This window comes from Ovis canadensis, chromosome 11, assembly GCF_042477335.2.
Source record: "Ovis canadensis isolate MfBH-ARS-UI-01 breed Bighorn chromosome 11, ARS-UI_OviCan_v2, whole genome shotgun sequence".
In the NCBI taxonomy this organism is placed as follows: Eukaryota; Metazoa; Chordata; class Mammalia; order Artiodactyla; family Bovidae; genus Ovis; species Ovis canadensis.
In genome coordinates, this window is record NC_091255.1 from 12,223,600 (window position 1) to 12,246,781 (window position 23,182).

Here is a 23,182-nt window from a genome sequence, read left to right on the forward strand (position 1 = left end):
CTTCAACAGCACGTGTGTGAACTGAGAACTTCCAGATGTGTGAGCTGGATTTAGAAAAGGCAAAGGAACCAGAGATCAAATGGTCAACATCCATTGTCCACTGGATCATGGAAAAAGCAAGGGAATTACGGAAAAACATCTACTTCTGCTTTACTGACTATGCCAAAGCCTTTGACTGTATGGATTACAACTAACTGTGGAAAATTCTTAAGGAGATGGGAATAGCAGACGACCTTACCTGAATCCATCAAACACATTATGAAGCTCATACACCATGAGTAAGTCCAGCTTATTCCACGAATGCAAGGATTCTTCAATTTACACAAATCAACCAATGTGATATACCATATTAACAAACTGAAAGATAACAATCATATTATCATCTCAATAGATGCAGAAAAAGCCTTTGATAAATTCAGCCTCCATTTATGATTAAAAAACACTTCAAAAAATGGGCATAGAATGAACCTACCTCAACATAGTAAAGGCCATAAATAATAAGGCCTCAGTAAACATTATTCTCAGTGGCAAGAAACTGAAAATATTCCCCTAATATTAGGAACAAGACAAGGGTGTCCATTCTCATGACTAATATTCAATATAGTTTTGGAAGCTATAGCAATTAGAGAAGAAAAAGAAATAAAAATAATGCAGACTGGAAAAGAAGAATTAAAATGCTCACTGTTTGCAGAAGACATGATACTATACATGGAAAACTCTAAAGAAACTATCAGACATTTATTAGAGCTAATCAGTGAATTCAGCAAAGTCATGGGATATGAGGTCAATATGCAGAAATCACTTGCATTCCTATATATTAACAACAAAAAAATCAGAAAGAAATTAAAGAATCAATTTCATTCACCATTGCAACAAAAAGAATAAAATACCTATGAATAAACCTACCTAAGGAGACAAAAGAACTATATACAGAAAATTATATAAGACACTCATGAAAGAAAACAAAGATGGCATAAACCAATGGAGAGATAGTCCATGTTCCAAATTAGGAAGAATCAATATTGTGAAAATGACTCTACTACCAAGTTCAGTCTACAGATTCAATATGATCCTTACCAAATTATGATTGACATTTCTCATAGAACTAGAACAGAAGTTTCATAATTCATAAAGAAAGAAAAATGACCCCAAGTAGCCAAAGCAGTCTTGAGAAAGAAGAATGGAGCTGGAGGATTCAGCCTTCCTGACTCAGACTATAATACAAAGCTACAGTGATCAAGACAGTATGATACCAGCACAAAAACAGAAATACATACCAAATGACAATGGAGCAAAACAGAGAGCCCAGAGATAAACCCATGCTCCTATGGGTATCTTATTTTTGACCAAGTAAGGAAGAATATACAATGGGACAAAGACAGCTCCTTCAATAAGTGTTGCTGGGAAAACTGGACAGATACATGTAAAAGAATGAAATAAGAACATTTCCTAATACCATATACAAAGATAACCTCAAAATGGATTAAAGATTTAAATGAAAGACCAGACAATATCAAACTCTTAGGGGAAAACATAGGCAAAACACTCAATAATACAAATCAGGGCAAGATTCTCTATAACCCACCTTCTAGAGTAATGGAAATAAAAACAAAAATAAACAAGTAGGACCTGATTAAACTTTAAAGCTTTTGCACAACAAAGGAAACTACAAACACAGTGAAAAGACAGCACAAATTTTGGGAGAAAATAACAGCAAAGGAAACAATTGACAAGTAATTTCCAAAATATAAAAGCAGTTCATACAACTCAATACCAGAAAGACAGTTCAGTCGGTCAGTCGTGTCCGATTCTTTGTGACCTCAGGTATTGCAGCATGCCAGGCCTCCCTGTCCACCACCAACTCCCGGAGTTCACTCGGACTCACGTCCATCAAGTCAGTGATGCCATCCAGCCATCTCATCCTCTGTCGTCCCCTTCTCCTCCTGCCCCCAATCCCTCCCAGCATCACAGTCTTTTCCAATAAGTCAACTCTTTGCATGAGGTGGCCAGAGTACTGGAGTTTCAGCTTTAGTATCATTCCTTCCAAAGAACACCCAGGGCTGATCTCCTTTAGAATGGACTGGTTGGATCTCCTTACAGTCCAAGGGACTCTCAAGAGTCTTCTCCAACACCACAGTTCAAAAGCATCGATTCTTCAGCACTCAGTTTTCTTCACAGTCCAACTCTCACCTCCATTCATGACTACTGGCAAACCATAGCCTTGACTAGACGGACCTTTACTGGCAAAATAATGTCTCTGCTTTTGAATATGCTATCTAGGTTGGTTACAATTTTCCTTCCAAGGAGTAGTTCAGTTCAGTGCAATCGCTCAGTTGTATCCGACTCTTTGAGACCCCATAAATCACAGCACGCCAGGCCTTCCTGTCCATCACCATCTCCTGGAGTTCACTCAGACTCATGTCCATCGAGTCTGTGATGCCACCCCGCCATCTCATCCTCTGTTGTCCCCTTCTCCTCCTGCCCCCAATCCCTCCCAGCATCACAGTCTTTTTCAGTGAGTCAACTCCTCGCATGAAGTGGCCAAACTACTGGAGCTTCAGCTTTAGCATCATTCCTTCCAAAGAAATCCCAGGGTTGATCTCCTTCAGAATGGACTGGTTGGATCTCCTTGCAGTCCAAGGGACTCTCAAGAGTCTTCTCCAACACCACAGTTCAAAAGCATCAATTCTTCAGTGCTCAGCCTTCTTCATAGTCCAACTCTCACATCCATACATGACCACAATAAAAACCATAGCCTTGACTAGACAGACCTTAGTCGGCAAAGTAATGTCTCTGCTTTTGAATATACTATCTAGGTTGGTCATAACTTTTCTTCCAAGGAGTAAGCGTCTTTTAATTTCAAGGCTGCAGTGATCTTGGAACCCAAAAAAGTAAAGTCTGACACTGTTTCCACTGTTTCCCCATCTATTTCCCATGAAGTGATGGGACCGGATGCCATGATCTTCGTTTTCTGAATGTTGAGCTTTAAGCCAACTTTCTCGCTCTCCTCTTTCACTTTCATCAAGAGGCTTTTCAGTTCCTCTTCACTTTCTGCCATAAGGGTGTTGTCATCTGCATATCTGAGGTTATTGATATTTCTCCCAGCAATCTTGATTCCAGCATGCAAAATACATAGCCAGTGGGAATTTGCTGCATCACTCAGGGAAGTCAAACAGAGGCTCTGTAACAATCCATAAGAGTAGGATGGGAAGGAAGAGGAGAGGGAGTTTCAGGAGGGAGAGGACATGGGTGTACCTCTGACATTCTTGTTGATGTTCAACAGAAAACAACAAAATTCTGTAAAGCTATTGTCCTTCCATTTAAAAATATACAAATATTTTTAAAAGAAGCAAGAGCTAGATCACTTTCTAACACCGTACACAAAAATAAACTCAAAATGGATTAAAGATCTAAATGTAAGATCAGAAACTATAAAACTCCTAGAGGAGAACATAGGCAAAACACTCTCAGACGTAAATCACATCAGGATCCTCTATGATCCACCTCCCAGAATTCTGGAAATAAAAGCAAAAATAAACAAATGGGATCTAATTAAAATTAAAAGCTTCTGCACAACAAAGGAAAATATAAGCAAGGTGAAAAGACAGCCTTCTGAATGGGAGAAAATAATAGCAAATGAAGCAACTGACAAACAACTAATCTCAAAAATATACAAGCAACTTATGCAGCTCAATTCCAGAAAAATAAACGAACCAATCAAAAAATGGGCCAAAGAACTAAATAGACATTTCTCCAAAGAAGACATACGGATGGCTAACAAACACATGAAAAGATGCTCAACATCACTCATTATTAGAGCAATGCAAATCAAAACCACAATGAGGTACCACTTCACACCAGTCAGAATGGCTGCGATCCAAAAATCTGCAAGCAATAAATGCTGGAGAGGGTGTGGAGAAAAGGGAACCCTCCTACACTGTTGGTGGGAATGCAAACTAGTACAGCCACTATGGAGAACAGTGTGGAGATTCCTTAAAAAATTGCAAATAGAACTACCTTATGACCCAGCAATCCCACTTCTGGGCATACACACCGAGGAAACCAGAATTGAAAGAGACACATGTACCCCAATGTTCATCGCAGCACTGTTTATAATAGCCAGGACATGGAAACAACCTAGATGTCCATCAGCAGATGAATGGATAAGAAAGCTGTGGTACATATACACAATGGAGTATTACTCAGCAGTTAAAAAGAATTCATTTGAATCAGTTCTGATGAGATGGATGAAACTGGAGCCGATTATACAGAGTGAAGTAAGCCAGAAAGAAAAACACCAATACAGTATACTAACACATATATATGGAATTTAGGAAGATGGCAATGACGACCCTGTATGCAAGACAGGGAAAGAGACACAGATGTGTATAACGGACTTTTGGACTCAGAGGGAGAGGGAGAGGGTGGGATGATTTGGGAGAATGACATTCTAACATGTATACTATCATGTGAATTGAATCGCCAGTCTATGTCTGACGTAGGATGTAGCATGCTTGGGGCTGGTGCATGGGGATGACCCAGAAAGATGTTATGGGGAGGGAGGTGGGAGGGGGGTTCATGTTTGGGAATGCATGTAAGAATTAAAAAAAAAAAAAAAAAAAGGATACTACTACCAAATAAATAAATAAATAAATAAATAAATAAAAGAAGCAAGAGAAATATTGAATATACAAATTAACTTTGCACCTAAAAGACTGGGAAAAGTAAAAACAAAAACCCCAAAGTTAGCAGAAGGAAATAAGCCACAAATGTCAGAGCAGAAAAATCGAAAAGGACGTTTAAAAAAAACAAACAAAAAAATAGCAAAGATAAATAAAACTAAAAACTGGTTATTTGAGAAGACAAATTTGACAAACCTTAGTCAGACTCATCAAGAAACAAAGACCAAAGAATGAAATCAAAGAAATCAGAAATGAAAAAGGAGAGGTTATAACAGACAATGCAGAAATAAAAATTATCATAAGAGACTATTATGAGCAACTATATGGGAACAAAATGGATAATCTCAAAGAATAGACAAATGCTTAGAAAAGTTCAATCTCCCAAGACTGAACCAGGAAGAAATAGAAATTATGAACAAGTCAATTGCAAACACTGAAATCAAAACTGTGATGAAAAATCCCCCTGAGCCTTTGGTGTAGTAGCACTGAACCCAACATCCTAGTCTACTAGAGAACTAATCTTAGGGGATATCAGATAGTGAGTACTCACACAAAGGAAACCACTGGAATAAAGATACATCATCACCCAACAACCAGTAGCACACTGTGCAGAATGCCTCATCTAAATAACAAACAAAACAAAAATACAAACCCAGTAATCAGCAGAAAGGATTAAAACCTCATTCAATCTTGGCCATCACAGGAAAAGCAAACAAAAACTCAGCACAAATCTCACCCTATACAAAGCTTACACAAAAGATTACACCAACCTTAGGAGGGCAGAAACCAAAAGAAAGAAAGAATTCAACCTTGAAGCCTGGGAAAAAGAGATCTCAAACACAATAAGTTAAAAAAAAACAATAAAATGAAATAATGAAAAGGCATAGAAATAAAACACAAATGAAGGAACAAGCTAGAAGCACAGAAGTCCAAATAAATAAAAACAAAATAGGCAAACTACCTGAAAAAGTATTCAGAATAATGGTACTAAAGATGATTTTAAAAACCTTGAAAACAAAATGGAGAAAATGCAAGAATCAATTAACAAACACCTAGAAGAATTAAAGAATAAACATACAGAGAGAAACAACAGAACTATTGAAATTAAAACTACTCCAGAAGGAATCAATAGCAGAATACCTGAGGCAGAAGAACCAATCAGTGAGCTGGAATATAAAATGGTGGAAATAACTACTGAAGAGCAGAATAAAGTAAAAAGAATGAAAAGAACTGAGGATAGTCTCAAAGACATCTGGGACAATATCAAATGCACCTACATTCAAATTATAAGGGTTCCTGAAGATGAAGAGAAAAAGAAAAGGTATGAGAAAAATTTTGAAGAGATTATAGTTGAAAATTTCCTCAGCATGGAAAAGGAAGTAGTCAATCAACTCCAAGAGGCAAGAATAGTCCCATACAGGATAAACTCAAGGAGAAACATGCCAAGACACATACTAATCAAACCAACAAAGACTAAACACAAAGAAAGAATATGAAAGGCAGCAAGGGAGAAGCTTCAAGTAACATACAAGGGAAACCCCATATGTTTAACAGCTGATCTTTTAGCAGAAACTCTGCAGACCAGAAGGGAATGGCAGGATATATTTAAAGTACTGAAAGGAAAAATCTACAACCAAGATTACTGCACACTGCCAGGATCTCATTCAAAATTGATGGAGAAATAAAACGCTTTTCAGACAAGCAAAAGTTAAAAGAATTCAGTATCACCAAACCATCTTTACAATGAATGTTAAAGGGACTTAGTCAGAAATAGAAGAAAAGCAAAAAAGATCTACAAAATCAACCTCAAACGATTAAGAAAATGGCAATAGGAACATATATATCAATAATTACTTCAAATGTAAATGCTCCAACCAAAAGACACAGACTGGATGAGTGGATACAAAAATAAAAAAGACCCATATATATGCTGTCTATAAGAAACCTACTTCAGACCTCAAGACACATATAAACTAAGAGTGAAAGGATGGAAAAATAAATTTCATGCAAATGGGAAGAAAAAGAAAGCTGGAATAGCAAGTCATATTAGACAAAATAGACTTTAAAATAAAGAAGATTATAAGAGATAATGATCAAAGGATCAATCCAAGAGGAAGATGTAATAACTGTAAATATCTATACACCCATCATAGGAGTACCTCAATGGTAAGACAAAACTAACAGACATGAAAGGAGAAATTGACAGTAACACAACAGTAGTAGGAGCCTTAACACCCCACTCACACAAATGGACAGATTATCAAAACAGAAAATTAATAAGGAAGCACAAGTCTTATGATAAATTAGATGAGATGGATCTCATTGATATCTTTAGGACATTCCATCCAAATGCAGAATACACCTTCTCAAGTGCACATGGAATGTTCTTCTGGATACACCATATCTTGGGCCACAAATCAAACCACAATAAATTTAAGAAAATTGAAACTATATCAAGCATCTTCTCTGACCACAATGCTATGAGACTTGATATAAATTATAAGAAATAAAACTGTAAGAAACACAAATACATGGATATTAAGCAACACGTTTCTAAATAACCAACAGGCTACTAAAGAAATAAATAGGGAAATTAAAAAATTTCTAGAAACAAATGACAATGAAAACACAACTCAAAAATTATGGGATGCAGCAAAAGCAGTTCTAAGAGGGAAGTTTATAGCAATACAATCCTATCTAAAGAAACAACAAAAACATTGAATAGAAAACCTAACTTTACAGCTAAAAGAACTGGAAAAAGAAGAACAAAACAAAACAAAAACAAAAATTAGTACAAAGAAAGAAATCATAAAGATACGAACAGAAATAAATGTAAAAGAAATGGAAAAATAGTTAATGTTAATAAAATTAAAAGCTGGTTCTTTGAGAAGATAAATAAAATTGACAAACCTTTAGCCAGTTCATCAAGAAAAAAAGGAAGAAGAATCAAATTTAAAAAAATAGAAATGAAAAAGGATAAATTACAACAGACAATGCAGAAATACAAAGGATTATAAGAGACTATTATGAACAACTAAATGGCAATAAAATGGATAACCTGGAAGAAACTGACAGATCCTTAGAAAAGCTCAATCTTCCAAAACTGAACCAAGAAGAAATAGAAATTATGAACAACCCAATTATAAGCACTGAAATTGAAACTGTGATCAAAAGTCTCCCAAAAAACAAAAGCCCAGAACCAGATGGTTTCACAGGAGAATTCTATCAAACATTTAGAGAAGAGCTAATGTCTATCCTTTTAAAACTCTTTCAAAAATTTTTCAGAGGAAGGAACACTTCTAAATTCATTCTACAAGGCCACCATCAATCTGATACCAAAACCAGACAAAGACAACACACAAAAAAAGAAAACTACAGGCCAATATCACTGATGAACATAGGTGCAAATTTAGCAGAGTTCTGCAACACATCAAAAAGCTCATACACCATGATCAAGTTGGTTTATTCCAGGGATGAAAGGATTCTTCAATATACACACATCGATCAATGTGATACACCATGTTAACAAATTGAAAGATAAAAGCCATATGATAATATCAATAGACACAGAAAAAGCCTTTGACAAAATTCAGCACCCATTTATGATTAAAACTGTTTTGACAAAAGGAGGCACAAATGTACAATGGGCAAAGATAGCCTCTTCAATACATGGTGCTGGGAAAACAGACAGCTATGTGTAAAAGAATGAAATTAGAACACTTCCTAACACTACACACAAAGACAAACTGAAAATGGATTAAAAACCTTAATGTAAGATCAGAAACTATCAAACTCTTAGAGGAAAACATAGGCAGAACACTGTATCACATAAATAATAGCAATTTCCTCTATATCTAACATCCTAGAGTAATAAAAATAAAAACAAAAATAAGCAAGTGAGACTCAGTTAAAAGGTTTTGCACAGCAAAGGAAACTATAAACAAAGTGAAAAGAGAATGCTGAGAATGGTTGAAAATAATAGCAAATGAAACAACTGACAAAGGATTAATTTCTAAAACATGTAAGGAGCTCATATAACTCAATACAAGAACAACAAACACCCAATGAAAAAGTGGGCAGAAAAGCTAAGCAGACATTTCTCCAAATAAAACAAACAAATGGTTAATAGACACATAAAAAGATTTTCAATATTGCTCATTATTAGCGAAATTCAAATCAAAACTTGAAGAATCTTCATGCAATGCAAGAGATTTAGGTTTGATTCCTGGGTCAGGAAGATCCACTGGAGAAGGTCATGGCAACCACTCCAGTATTCTTGCCTGGAGAATTCCATGCACAGAGGAGCCTTGCAGGTTACAGTGCAAAGGGTTGCAAAGAGTCGGACATGACTGAAGTAACTTAGTATGCAAATTGAAACTACAATGAGATATCAGCTCATATCAGTCAGAATGGTCATCACTGAAAAGTCTAAAAACAACAAATGCTGGATAGGGTGTGGCAAAAAGAGGACCCTCTTGCACTGTTGGTGGGAATGCAAATTGATACAGCCACTATGGAAGATAGCATGTAGATTCCTTTAGAAAAACTAGGATTAAAGCCACCATATGACCCAGCAATCCCACTACTAGGCATATACCCTGAGGAAACCAAAATTGAAAAAGATACATGTATTCCAATGTGCACTTCAACACTATTTACAATAGCTAGAACATGGAAGCAACTTAGATGTCCATTGACAAATGAATGCATAAAGAAGTTGTGGTATGTATATACAATGGAATATTACTCAGCCATAACAAGGAAAGCCTTTAAGTCAGTTTTAATGAGGTGCATGAGCCTAGAGCCTATTATACAAAGTAAAGTAACTCAGAAAGAGAAAAAACAAATATCATATATTAACACATATACATGGAATCTAGAAAGATGGTACTGATGAAATTATCTGCATGGCAATAATAGAAACATAGACATAGAAAACAGACTTATGGACTTGAGCTGGGGGTTGGGGAGGAAGGAGAGGATGGTATGTGTGGAGAGAGAAATATACAAACATATGCCATATGTAAACTAGATAGCCAGTTGGGAATCTGCTGCATGATTGAGGGAATTCAAACAGGGGCTCTGTAACAAACTGGGGCTAAAGGGCTGGGATGGGGGGGAGGTGGAAGGGACATTCAAGAGGGAGGGGCAGATGTATATCTATGACTGCTTCATGTTGATATTTGGCAGAAACCAACACAATTCTATAAATAAATTATCCTTCAATTAAAAAATAAGTTAATTAAAAAATAATAATTTTTGAGCAGCCACCATGTAATAAGAACTAGAACTGTGTGAGATAAAAAGCAGTATGAGCAACCACTAGATTCACCACTAGATTCTTCCTTAAAATGGTTCTTGTAGCAAGGGTCAAAAATGAAGAACTAGATGGAAAATTAATTGATCCGTCATAGCTTTTCCTATAAGTTTCCATTCTTAAACTGCCTGCAGTATGGGAGACCTGGGTTCGATCCCTGGGTTGGGAAGATCCCTAGAGAAGGGAATGGTTATCCACTCCAGTATTCTGGCCTGGAAAATTCCATGGAATGTACAGTCCATGAGGTCACAAAGAGTCAGACTTGCACTTCCACTTTTCCATTCTTAATGCAAATGCTAAGGAAAATGAAAGATTTCTTTTGCTTTTCTTCCCAGCAGCCCCTACTTTATATAGACAATGAAGTATATGTGTGTGGGGAGGCACTCTTGGGTGAATACAAATCCATTTACAATGAGAAAAATGTCTTCAGAGATGAGTTATCAAGTTCTATGGTATTAGTCACAGAAACCAGGAAGCTAATGACATTTAGGAGTTAATCATTTTCTGAACTTGGTGAATCTTGTCCCACACAGCTGGAAGAGGCCATCAAAGCAAAAATTTGTATCAGTGATTCTTACCCCTTTGAGATTTTCAGAACTTCTTTGAAAATCTGATTATATTACATCCTTCTTTTCTAGAAAATGTGGACAGCATAGTTGAAAAATTACATATTTCAAGTAGTTGGTATTTTTCTTGAAAACTATCCATGGATTCCTAGAGTATGATAGAGACCTTGAATTAAGAGCAATCATTATGTAAAAATACTTTGCTGATACAAATTAATACAATTGTAATTAATTCATTTAATCAATTTAATGAATTATTATATATAAAATGCTTAGAATAGTGTCTGGCTCACAGTAAGTATTCAATAAATGTTAGATAACTTTCTTTATATTGTAGTTACATTGAGTTTCTCATGTACTATGTATTTTCTCAAATGATAGACTAACATTTACTTTGTTTGTTATAGGCCAGTCATATATTTAATTTAATATTTCTATTTCTCCTAAGCTGTAGAAATTTTAATGCTTACTGTTTTATAGATGAAGAAACTGAATCTTTCCCAATGACATGATCTTTCCCAATGTCAGAAAGGTTTGTATGCAAATCTAGTATCTCTGATTTCAGAGCCTAACCTTTTATTCCTTCTAATATATCACTGTTGGTTGATTCCATGCAGCCTATTGAAATCTAATCTGGGATAATTCACTTTTATCCCCAGTTGGAATACACATATCTTAGAGAAGGAATTTTAGTTAGTATCATCAACTCAGATCAAAGCTAAAACCAGAGAGAGTCAAACTCCCTACTTAAACTAAATGCCATATATTTGCATTGGCAGTATGCTCAAGTGTCATATTTTCATAAAGTCAAAGAATATTTAAATTATAATAAATTCCCCTTGTCAAGTGACCTCTACCCCACACTCACCTCAAAGAAAAGGCTGAATATTTTAATTCCTTTACTTTTAATATTAAAAATTCTAGGATACATTTTAAAGGTTATATAGTTTGAGAATGGAATGAGGCCTTGAGACATTTAAAAGGTTATATAGTCTGGGAATGGAACAAAGTCTTGAACCTTGTTTTTGTCTTATTACAGTGCAAGCCAAAGGTGCTATAGACTAAAATATTCTTAGTTAAATCTCAGAGTTGGGAATTTAAAATCTAGAGAGATGGTTAACACTCTTATTTTTCTTAAGAGTCAAGGCAAGTTTTTTAAAACATCTAATGTTCTAATTTTAAATATTTCTTAGAGTACTTGAGTCTTAAAAGTTCAGATGCAAGAAAAACTGGAGCAATCTGTTTATATTTGAATCCTTAAGAAGGCAGAAAGATTCATGCAGGCAAGTCTTTAATCACATTTCTAATCGAGTGATGAAACTAAGATATCAATGAAAAGATCATCCAGTTTATCAATCAAAGTCAATTGCATTTCCAGGAATCTAAAAAGTTTGGGCAAGAAAGGGACAGAAGTTTCATTGTTAAATAGATGCTGCCTTTTGAATTGTTTTCCACTATTAAAGCAAACATTAATGGAACTCCTCTTTTTTCCTACTACCTCTCATGTCCCTCAAAACAGATTCGTAATCTCATCTACCCAATCAACTAAACTGTTGTCATCTTCACATATTCTACCAGATACTGCATTTTTAAACAGTCACTAGAAAAATGGTTTTGTGAATAGTTACATAAGATTCAAAAAGAGAAAGAATATTAAAATGTGATGAGAATCCTAAGAAAATACCTGTGTGTAGACATGTGGGATGGGGGCAGGAAGAATCCATGGAAAGAAAAACAATGAAACCTTCTACTTCAATCCTCTTTGTCAAACACATTTGATGAGTTTCAGAAAAATGCCTAACACCAAGAAGGGAAGCGAGCAGATAGCACCCCCAGAGCATCAGACTTCCTGGCATCCTTTTCCCCAGGTCCTATCCTGAATTATGTCTTGTGCAAAGCATGAGCTGGACTGGAGAGGGGAGGGGAGGGCAGCTATAGCCACTTCTCTGGATTACTTTCTTGTTTTATTAGGTGTGTGCCAGAGTACTCAAGAAAGGAAAGAGGCATAAAAAGGAGTCTGGAAATAAGGAACTGGATGATTTTGAGTGTCATAGAGGTAAGTAGAGAGTTATCATATACTGTTCCTGGACCCTTCCTCCCAACTGGTTATTTGGGTCATACTCTGGTCTAACCCAAATGAGTCCCACAGTGACCAGATACAGATGCTTTCAGTCTCTGAGGCAGCTGGCTGATTTTACTTCAGCAGATGACACAAAGATGATTATTTTATGAGTTCAGAGATGTGAAATATGTTGGGAAGCACTTCCTACATAGTATATGGCCCATACCTTGATCACCACTCAGGTCAGTTCAGTTGCTCAGTCCTTTCTGAATATTTGTGAGCCCACGGGCTGCAGCACATCAGGCTTCCCTGTCCATCACCAACTCCCAGAACTTGCTCAAACTCATGTTCATTGAGTCGGTGATGTCATCCAACTATTTCATATTCTGTTGTCCACTTCTCCTCCTGAATTCAATCTTTCACAGCATCGGGGGTGTTTCCAAAGAGTCAGTTCTTCATATCGGGTGGCCAGAGTATTGGAGCCTCAGCTTCAGCCTCAGTCTTTCCAATGAATATTCAGGACTGGTTTTCTTTAGGATTGACTGGTTGAACCTCTTTGCAGTCCAAGGAACTCTCAACAGTCTTCTCCAATACCACACTTCAAAATCATGAATACTTTGGCGCTCAGCCTTCTTTATGGTCCAACACTCACATGCAACATGGCTACTGGAAAAACCATAGCTTTGACTAGACAGACCTTTGTCAGCAAAGTAACGTCTCTGATATGCTGTCTAAGTTGGTCATAGCTTTTCTTCCAAGGAGCAAGCATCTTTTAATTTCATGGCTGCAGTCACCATCTGCAGTGATTTTAGAGCCCAAGAAAATAAAATCTCTCACTGTTTCCATTGTTTCCCCATCTGCCTGCCATGAAGTGATGGGACCAGATGCCATGATCTTATTTTTCTGAATATTGAGTTTTAAGCCAACTTTCTCGCTATCCTCTTTCACTTTCATCAAGAGGCTCACTCTTTAGCTCATCTTTGCTTTCTGCCATAAGTGTGGTATCATCTGCATATCTGAGGTTATTGATATTTCTCCCAGAAATCTTGATTCCAGCTTGTTCTTCTTCCAGTTCAGCATTTCGCATAATGTACTCTGCCTATAAATTAAATAAGCAGAGTGACAACATATAACCTTAAGGTACTCCTTTCCCAATTTGGAACCAGTCTGTTATTCTATGTCTGGTTCTAACTGTTGCTTCTTGACCTGCATACAGATGTCTCAGGAGGCAGGTCAGGTGATCTGGTGTTCCCATCACTTTAAGAATTTTCCACAGTTTGTTGTGATACACACAGTCAAAAGCTTTGGCACAATTAATAAAGTAGAATTAGATTTTTTCTGGAACTCCTTTGCATTTTCTATGATCCAGTGGATGTTGGCAATTTGATCTCTGGTTCCTCTGCCTTTTCTAAACCCAACTTGAACATCTGGAAGTTCTCTTTCAATGTACTGTTGAATCCTCACTTGGAGAACTTTGAGCATTACTTTGCTAGCATGTGACATTAGTGCAATTGTGCTAACCAAGTCTGTGCCCCAACCAGTAAGGCCAAAGAAGCTGAAGTTGAATGATGATCTACAAGACCTTCTAGAACTAACACCAACAAAAGATGTGCTCCTAATCATAGGGGACTGGAGTTCAAAAGTAGCAAGCCAAGTGATACCAGGATAATAGGAAAGTTTGGCCTTGTAGTGCAAATGAAGCTGGGCAAAGGCTAACAGCATTTTGCCAAGAGAACACAGTGGTCATAGAAAACACTGTCTTCCAACAACACAGGAGATCACTCTACATGTGGACATTACCAGATGGTCAACACTGAAATCAGATTGATTATATTCTTTGCAGCCAAAGATGGAGAAGCCCTATACAGTTAGCAAAAACAAGACAGGGAGCTGACTGTGGCTCAGATCATGAACTTCTTATGGCAAAATTTAGACTGAAATTGAAGAAAGTAGGGAAACCACTAGACCATTCAGGTATGAACTAAATCAAATCCCTTATGATTTTACAGTGGAAGTGACAAATAGATTTAGGGGATTATATCTGATAGACAGAGTACCTGAAAAACTCTAGACGGAGTTTCATGACATTGTACAGGAGGCAGTGATCAAGACCATCCATAAGAAAAAGAAATGCAAAAAAGCAAAATGGTTGTCTGAGGAGGCCTTACAAGTAGCTGAGAAAAGATAAGTGAAAGGCAGAGGACAAAAGGAAAGATATGCCCATGTGAATGCAGAGTTTCAAAGAATGGTAGATAAGAAAGCCTTCCTCAGTGATCAATGCAAAGAAAGAGAGGATAACAATAGAGTGGGAAAGACTAGAGATCTCTTCAAAAAAATTAGAGATACTAAGGGAACATTTTATGCAAATATAGGCTCCAAAATGGACAGAAATGATATAGACCTAACAGAAGCAGAAGAAATTAAGAGGATGTGGCAAGAATACACAGAACTATGCAAAACAGATATTAATAACCAAGATACCTTGATCATAGCCTTCAGTTCAGTTCAGTTCAGTCAGTCAGTCATATCCGACTCTTTGCAACCCATGAATCTCAGCACTCCAGGCCTCTCTGTCCATCACCAACTCACGGAGTTCATCAAACTCATGTCCATCGAGTTGGTGATGCCATCCAGCCATCTCATCCTCTGTCGTCCCCTTCTCCTCCTGCCCCCAATCCCTCCCAGCATCAGAGTCTTTTCCAATGAGTCAACTCTTTGCATGAGGTGGCAAAAGTATTGGAGTTTCAGCGTTAGCATCAGTCCTTCCAATGAACTAACACACACACAAAAAAGATATCCATTTTAATTATAGGGGACTGGACTGCAAAAGTAGGAAGTCAGAAGATACTGGGGTAACAGACAAATTTGGCCTTGGAGTACAGAATGAAGCAGGCCAAAGGCTAATAGATTTTTTCCAAGATAATGCCCTGGTCATAGCAAATACCCTCTTCCAACAACACAGAGAAGATTCTACACATGGACATCATCAGATAGTTAATACCAAAATCAGATTGATTACATTCTTTGCCGCCAGAGATGGAGAAACTATATAGTCAGCAAAAACAAGACCAGGAGCTTACTGTGGCTCAAATCATGAACACTTTATGCCAAATTCAGACTTAAATTGAAGAAAGTAGGGAAAACCACTAGACCATTCAAGTATGACCTAAATCAAATCCCTTATGATTATACAGTGGAAGTGAGAAATAGATTCAAGGGTTTAGATCTGATAGACAGAGCACCTGAGAGACTATGGATGGAGGTTTGAGACATTGTACAAGAGGCAGTTATCAAGACCAACCATAAGAAAAAGAAATGCAAAAAGGCAAAATGGTTGTCTGAGGAGGCCTTACAAATAGTTGAGAGAAGAAGAGAAGCAAAAGGCAAAGGGGAAAAGGAAAGATATACCCATTAGAACTCTGAGTTCCAAAGAATAGTAAGGAGAGATAAGAAAGCCTTCCTCAGTGATCAATGAAAAGAAATAGAGGAAAAGAATAGAATGTGAAAGACTAGAGATCTCTTTAAGAAAATTAGAGATACCAACGGAACATTTCATGCAATCATGGGCACAATAAAGGGCAAAATGTTAGGGACCTTACAGAAGCAAAATATATTAAGAAGAGGTGGCAAGAGTACACAGAAGAACTTTACAAAAAATATCTTCATGACCCAGAGAATCATGATGGTGTCATCACTCACCACAGCCAGACATCTTTGAGTGCAAAGTCAAGGGGGCCTTAGGAAGCATCACTATGAACAAAGCTAGTGGAGGTGATGGAATTCCAGTTAAGCTATTTCAAACCATAGAAGATGATGCTGTGAAAGTGCTGCACTCAATATGCCAGCAAATTTGAAAAACTCAGCAGTGGCCACAGGACTGGAAAAGGTCATTTTTCATTCCAATCCCAAAGAAAGTCAATGTCAAAGAATGTTCAAACTACCACACAATTGCACTCATCTCACATGCTAGTAAAGCGATACTCAAAATTCTCCAAACCAGGCTTCAACGGTACGTGAACTGTGAATTTCCGGCTGTTCAACCTGGATTTAGAAAAGGCAGAGGAATGAGAGATCAAATTGCCAACTTCTGTTGGATCATCGGAAACCGCAAGAGAGTTCCAGAAAAAACATCTACTTTTGCTCTATGGACTACGCCAAAGAATTGACTGTCTGGATCATGGAAACCTGGAAAATTCTTGAAGAGATGTGAATACCAGGCCACCTGACCTGCCTCCTGAGTTATATGTATGCAGGTCAGGAAGCAACAATTAAAACTGTAAATGGAACGACAGATTGGTTCCAAATAGGGAGGAGTACATCAAGGCTGTTTATTGTCACTCTGCTTACTTAACTTATATGCAAAGTACACTACGCAACATGCTGGGCTGAATGAAGCACAGCTGGAATCAAGACTGCTGGGAGAAATATCAATAACCTCAGATATATAGGTGACACCACCCTTATGGCAGAAAGCAAAGAAGAACTAAAGAGCCTCTTAATGAATTGGAAGGAGGAGAGTAAAAAAGTAGACTTAAAACTCAAGATTCAGAAAACTAAGATCATGGCATCTGGTCCCATCACTTTGTGTCAAATAGATGGGGAAGCAGTAGAAACAGTGAGAGAGTTTATTTGGGGGGGGGGCCTCCAAAATCATTGCAGATGGTGACTGCAGCCATGAAATTAGCAGATACTTTTCCTTGGGGAAAAAGTTATGACCAATCTAGACAGCATATTAAAAAGTAGAGACATCACTTTGCCAACAAAGGTCTTTCTTGTCAAAGCTATTGTTTTTCCAGTAGTCTTGCATGGATGTGCGAGTAGGACTATAAAGGAAGATAAGGGTGGGAGAATTGCTGCTTTCAACCTGTGGTGTTGGTGAAGACTCTTGAGAGTCCCTTGGACTGCATGAAGATCCAACCAGTCCATCCTAAAGGAAGTCAGTCCTGAATATTCATTGGAAGGACAGATGCTGAAGCTGAAACTCCAGTACTTTGGCTCCTGATGCAATGAACTGATTCATTTGAAAAGACCCTGATGCTGGGGAAGATTGAAGGTGGGAGGAAAAGGGGATAACAGAGGATGAGACGGTTGGATGACATCACCAACTCAATAGACATGAGTCTGAGTAAAGCCCAGGAGTTGGTGATGGACAGGGAGGTCTGCCATGCTGCAGGCCATTGGGTGGCAAAGCGTCAGAGATGATTGAGCAACTGAACTGAGCTGAACTGACTGAGCATCATATGTTCTGGGACTCTGCTTGAGAATGTTAATTTAATGAAGACTCAACAGCAAACATAAAATTAGATGTCAAATGTGTGAAGGGGTAATTAGTTATGTTAAACCTTAAATAGTATTTTATGAGATGTACATGCAAAAAGATATGTAGACAACTTGCCAAGATCAACTCTGACACTGCATTTAGAGAGCCACAATATTAAAATCATGCTAAGAGATGCCTTTTCAGAATAGAGTGGTCCTTATAATTCTTGAAATGGTTCAAGCAACTGAAGCATGTTTAGCTATTTAGCCTAACGAAGAACTAGCCTTGCTTATTTTAAAGACTTTTTTTTTTTCAAAATGGAATTAATCTTGCTAATTTCTAGAATACAGAACTAGAACCAGTAATTACTTTCAAGAAAGGAGATTTTTTCTTAACATAAACTAGACCCCCTGAATGTTACAGCTGTTCTAAAATGTAGATTTCCAGCTCTGAAAGTGTCTGAGCATAGGCTAGAAAACCGTTGGGGGAAGAAGTATATTAAGTTAGGTCATTTCTAGCTTTCAGACCAGAGAAAAATTAGCAGGTTCAGTGACTAGCTAGTTACAGAACTTGGGCTTAAACCTTAAAGAAGGAGAAAGCAAATCAAACTCTTTTTAGTAATGGCCAGTTTTCTGTCCTTTCTGATGATCCAGTAGTGGAGAATCAGAGACAGCATTTTCCTTTTCTATATGGCAATAGTTTCAGGCAAATTAATTTGATATTTATGAGGCCCATGTAGATGCACCAAAGCAGAAAGAGAATCTTGGGATTCAATTACTGTTCTGTTGCAACAAAACCTCTCAACAGCAAAGTGGCAGGCAGCATAATTTCACAACTCTTTTTCTTTTTTTCTTTTTTTCCCAGTCATCAAAGAGATTTTTCAAGTTTAGTTCTTGTCTCAATGGATATGAGTTTAAGTAAGCTCTGGGTGTTGGTGATGGACAGGGAAGCCAGGTGTGCTGCAGTCCATAGGGTTGCAAAGGGTTGGACACGACTGAGCGACTGAATTGAACTGAACTCTCTCTTGTTTGCAGTATGGGTATTATTTAGTCCACTTCCTTAAAACAAAAATTCACAGCCAAATTCTTAACAAGTGTCCTTTTGTTCACTCTAACTATAAATTAATCCTCCACTGACTGCCACTCTTTGGCTGCCACCCCTGGAAATGTTACCACAACCGGGCCTCACTTTCCCCTCCAGTTTCAGCATCTCTATATCTGACTCCTTTGTTGTTTTATTATCACAGAAGATATTTCCACCATATATATATATATATATATATATATATATATATATATATATATATATATATGATCAAAATTATGAAAGGGAAAGGGTAAGGATGAGAAAGAAACCAAAAGTTACCAAAGAAACCAAACTTACCTCCCATTTTTAAGAAGATTCTTTACATTAAAAGAATCTAAGTCATAAGTGTATGACCTTTGATGATGCTGTAACTCCATAGTATTCTGAAAATAGAGAAACTCTTGAGTTATTCTCTATGTACAAATAAATTCCATATTTCACATTTCTTGCTAGCTGATTAACTTAATCAAATCCATATCAGTTAATATTTAAGCACCACAGAATTGCGAAAGCTAATAAATACATTTATTCAGTCAGCAAATATTCACTGAGGCCTGTAGTCATGCTTAAAGTGCTGGGGATATGGAAGTGTCTGATATCTCTGTCATCATGGGACTTTTTTTCTAGTGCACATGTGCACTAAATATGTTTCAAGACACACAGAATCAGTATTGAAGCTGGAAAAAACACATGATTTAAGTTAACTCTTGGTTCTTTCAAGTTGATTTATATATATATATATATATATACATATATATATATATATATATATATATATATATATTGCAGGTAAGGGCAAAATACTCATTCACTTTACTCCTACGTTTTATGCTTGTTCTCCTCTATCTAATGGAAAGAATCTGTATTGTGGCTGGAAGAATAGTGAACTGAAATTCAGTGAACATGGGTATGTTTTATTTATAACTTTATCAACTGTCTACCCAGAGCATTGTTTTTCTCTTCCCTCTAGTGGTGATAACGACAGATACTTCAAAAACTGTAAGACAAAATAATAAGTAGGGTGTTGTGGACATAGTAAGTGATCAGCAAATTTTTCTTATTTTCTTTCCTGTACCTTCTTTTCCTTCCATTCTTCTTTGCCACCAGAAAGGCAGACATGGAGATATATTCAGCATTTCAGGCAGGGCAATTTGATTAGGTTTCTTTCTTTTCCCTTTTTCGTATGCCCAATGGGTAGACTGTGAAGTCCCTAAGAGATATGACAGCGTGGCTTTCATCAGAAAATAGTTAATTTTAAGTTCAGTCGGCCCCCTATCTTCAAATTGCGAGCTTTCAAGAATGTGAACATGGATTCTCTTAACATCAGGCATGAGTGAAGTTGTAGCTTGCCCTCCACCTCCTATTGCTGATCCTTCAGCTCTACCATCTCCTACCACCTCTCCCTCCTCTAGTCAGTAAATCTGCTTGCCTGTTTACTCAGTGCCAGCCCCTGTATGCCAGCTGTTATATTATTTTATTGTATTTTTAAGGCACTGTACTGTAAGATTAAAAATGTTTTCTTTATTTTGTGTTTGTCTTTTTATGTACTATTTGTGTGAAAAGTATTATAAACCTATTACAATACAGTACTATAGAGCTGATTGTGTTAGTTGGCTAACTTTGTTGTACTTATGAACAAATTAGACTTATGAACCCACTCTCAGAACAGAATTCATTCATATATAGGGGGTCTACTGTATTTCTTTCTACATTTTTTTTCTTAGCTCAATTTAGTTTGTTTACAAGTCAGAAGGATTCTAATATTTACTGAATTTAACATATTCATACTCATTTACATTGAGAACACAGGGAGGGATCTGGAAGATTTTGAGTGGGACTACCCCTATGTGTTGCAGTAGCCACTTGGCCCATTGCCTAGGCAGCAAAAATATAATAACTGGTTGATGTAGGGACAGAAAGGCCTGGCTCACTAGATGGAAACTAAGGCTAGTCTATTCATATCGCTCATGGGGTTCTCAAGGCATAAAAACTGAAGTTGTTTGTCATTCCCTTCTCCAGTGGAGCACGTTTTGTCAGAACTCTCCACCATGACCCATCCATCTTAGGTGGCCCTACACAGCATGGCTCATAGTTTCATTGAGCTAGACAAGGCTGTGGTTCGTGTGATCAATTTGGTTAGTTTTGTGTTGTGGTTTTCATTTTGTCTGCCTTCTGGTGGATAAGGACAAGGGGCTTATGGAAGCTTCCTGATGGGAGAGCCTGTGGGGGAAAAAGGGTCTTGCTTTGTTGGGCGGGGCCATGATCAATAAATGTTTATCTGTTGATGGGCAGGGCTGTGTTCTCTCCTTGTTGCTTGGCCTGAGGTCAAACTATGTTGGGGTAATAGCAAACTCCTTCAAAAGGACTTGTGCAGGCACTCTAGTATTCAGTGCCCCTGACCCCACAGAGGGCCACTGTCGACCCACACTTCCATCAGAGACTCCTGGACACTCATAGGTAAGTCTGGCTCAGTCTCTTTTGGGGACACTTCTCCTCCTTCTGGGTCATGGTGAGAACAGGTTTTGTTTGTACCCTCCAAGAGTCTGTTTCCCCAGTCCTGTGGAAGTTCTGTAATCAAATCCCACTGCCCTCCCAAGTCAAAGTCCTTGGGGGTTCTCAGTCCCTTAACTAGATCCTCAGGTTGGAAAATCTGGGTGACAATATGCAGCCTTGATGAGTGCTTTCCCAATTTGGAACCAGTCTGTTGTTCCAGGTCTGGGTCTAACTCTTGCTTCTTGACCTGGCTAGAGATTTCTCAGGACCAGAGATGCTCAGAGAGTTCACACAAAGCCTTGTGCATACCAGGATCCAGAGACTCCACAAAGACTGAGCCAGACCTGCCTTTGAGTTTTGGAGTGTTTCCTGCAAGGCACGGGTCAATGGTTGACTGCTGTGGGAACAGGGGCTCTGGCTGCAGCAAGCCTGGCGCAGCATGTGGTATAAGCTCTCTTGTAGGAAGTCAAGATTAGCCCCACCATAGAGCAGCTGAGCAGACAATCCACAAATGTCTCTGCTTTTTAATATGCTGTCTAGGCTGGTCATAGCATTTTTTCCAAGGAGCAACTGTCTTTTAATTTCATGGCTCAGTCTCCATCTGCAGTGATTTTGGAGCCCAAGAAATTAAAAAGTCTGACACTGTTTCCATTGTTTCCCCATCTATTTGCCATGAAGTGACTGGACTGGATGAAATAATCTTAGTTTTTTGAATGTTGAGTTTTAAGCCAGCTTTTTCAGTCTCCTCTCTCACCTTCATCCAGATGCTCTTTAGTTCCTCTTCTTTTTGCCATAAGGGTGGTGTCATCTGCATATCTGAGGTTATTGATATTTCTCCCTACAATCTTGATTCCAGCTTGTGCTTCATCCAGCTCAGCTTTTCACATGATGTACATTGCATATAAGTTAAATGAGCAGAGACATTACTTTGCTGACAAAGGTCCATCTAGTCAAATCTATGGTTTTTCCAGTAACCATGTATGGATGTGAGAATTGGATCATAAAGAAAGCTGAGTGCTAAACAATTGATGCTTTTGAACTGTGGTATTGGAGGAGACTCTTGAGAGTACCTTGGACTGCAAAGAGATCCAACCAGTCAAATCTCAAGGAAATCAATCCTGAATATTCATTGGAAGCACTGATGCTGAAGCTGAAACTGAAACTCCAATACTTTGGCCACCTGATGCGAAGAACTGACTTAGTGGAAAAGACCCTGATGCTGGGAAAGATTTAAAGTGAGAGGAGAAGGGGATGACAGAGGATGAGATGGCTGTATGGCATCACCAAATTGATGGACATGAGTTTGAGCAAGCTCTGGGAGTTGGTGATGGACAGGGAAGCTTGTTGTCCCGGGGGTTGCAAAGAGTTGTGCATGACTGAGCAACTGAACGGAACTGAACTCAAGGCTAGTCTAATGGGCCATCCTCGGTAGGGCTGGCTGAGGCCTCATCCTGCTTCCTTCCCCTCCCACAGTGCTTGAGAGAACACTGTCCAACATGCTTCCTGTACATTAATCACCACCTTAGATGCCATTTTTCCAGGAAACTGACCTGCAACAAAGTGTCGTGTCTTTTCCCTCCCACTTGACATCAGTGTCCTGCTCAGATTCACAATCTGATGTCATAACTCAAAGTCACATGGTTGTATATTCATACAATGGAAGACTGTATATCAATTAAAATAAACACATTATTGCTACATAAAAAACTACTGCTA